This window comes from Austrofundulus limnaeus, unplaced genomic scaffold, assembly GCF_001266775.1.
Source record: "Austrofundulus limnaeus strain Quisiro unplaced genomic scaffold, Austrofundulus_limnaeus-1.0 Scaffold217, whole genome shotgun sequence".
Classification (NCBI taxonomy): Eukaryota; Metazoa; Chordata; class Actinopteri; order Cyprinodontiformes; family Rivulidae; genus Austrofundulus; species Austrofundulus limnaeus.
The window spans coordinates 349,264-351,059 of NW_013952619.1; positions in this window are offsets into that span (position 1 = coordinate 349,264).

A 1,796-nucleotide genomic window follows, 5' to 3' on the forward strand; every position below is an offset into this window, starting at 1 on the left:
TATATATTTCACGGTAACAAATTGAAATGTTGAAATAAGAGTTGCTGTTAAACGTAATCCCTGAGGAGCGTTAGATTGATTCGCTCGTTGAGCTAGCTCTAAGTAATATCTCATCGCTACAGAAATAGCATCATTTCTGACTGTTGTCTGCAGAACCGTTAAATCTGTTCGGGGAATAACCTTTGATGTTTTAACCTTTCAAGGAGAAGCCTCTGTCTCAGTATCCTCAGCGAGCCCTTTACCGTCTGTAAGTCAAACCCTCGGAGGGATAAATGTGAAAAGCTCCGTAAGTACGAAGAGGTTGAGCAGAGGAATGAAGGGGTTTTGGGTGATGAAAATAGAAATGCTAATGTGCAATATTTAATTGCATGTTCCCTAAATTGGCTGACATGAGCACCCGTCTGTTGAGGGTGCCCAATGCTGGAAAGTGGGTGCTAATTAAAATACTTCAAAGATAATTTGAGCAACTGAAAACTATTTAATGTTCATTTGAGTGATTCCAGTGCAAAAGGAAAAGCAGGATGGAGACACGCTTGCTGACAGTACTGGATGTTCCTGTGCATGTAGGACTGAAGGTAACAGGAAGCTGGAGCTGAAGGGGGGGAAAATGCACAATATTTATGAAGCACTGTCAGGTTAATATCATGCAACATTTATTGATGCAGTAATGTTTAATTTAGCATACGCCGCTGTAATAAGCCATTAGGTGTTGTGCTGTGATTCAGAGTTTGATGGTGCTGTAATGACAATCAGATGCCCTTGAATATTTCACCAACGCAGTGTCTGCTGCATTTAAAAGGCAGAAAACAACAGTAAATCAAAGAGGCCGAGGATGCGGCGCAGTTTTCGCCGGCTATCGATAACATCCGAATCTGCCTTTCGACGACTGGCTGTAAAATATTCAAAAAACTTCAGGCCGGAAACATGATTGGATTAACTTTGATAATGGATGTAATAAAAGCAGGTAGTGCCCCTTTAATAAATCTGCCACATTGCCAAAGGGTAAAAATTATAGAAGCATTTCGCAAGAACGACAACAGCAACGCCGCGCACACAGAGCGAGCTCTTTGTCGAGACACTTTAGGGAGATTAGGAGAAAAAARCAAAACAAAACGGGGTTTACCGCCTGTTCTTATGAGACCGAGGTCAGCTCAAGGAGGGCCGAACCTGGTGATAAACTAACACTCTCTGCCTGTGCATGACACTGTGACAGAGCCGGCTCTTGGCATAGGCGAACTAGGCSGTCGCCTAGAGCACCATCTGCTGGAGGGGGTGCCGAACTGCAGAAAAAAAGTAATTATTTGTAATCCCTGGTTGTAACTCTGCTAAGCGCCCCTTTCAATTAGCTTTGTCTTAAAAAAACTATAATGAAGTATTACAGGAAAAATAAACTACTCTACCCATAAAACTTTTTCTCTCCCCCAATGCAGCCATCACCCCCACCCTCTCTCTCATTTCATTGACGTTGCACTGACTCGTCCTGCTCCGACACTCTGACGGGGGAGGGCCTAGTGCTTCTCAGGTAGCGGCTTGTGTTGACAAACTCAATAACAACAAGTCTGTATTTTGTTGTCCCGTACATGTCAACCTCTTCGGACGTTTACCTGTATAAAGAGCCTCAAAAATCTGTAAATTTTGCAAAAAAAAATCCATACAACTCGCACCTGCTGCGAAGCAGGAGGAAAGGAGAGCGGAAAAAGTTCAGAACTTATTTCTACCGGCAAAACAGTTTGGAAGATTTTATGTTATTTATTAAAAAGAAAAAACTGTATAGGTCTTCTGGACGGGTTCTTCTC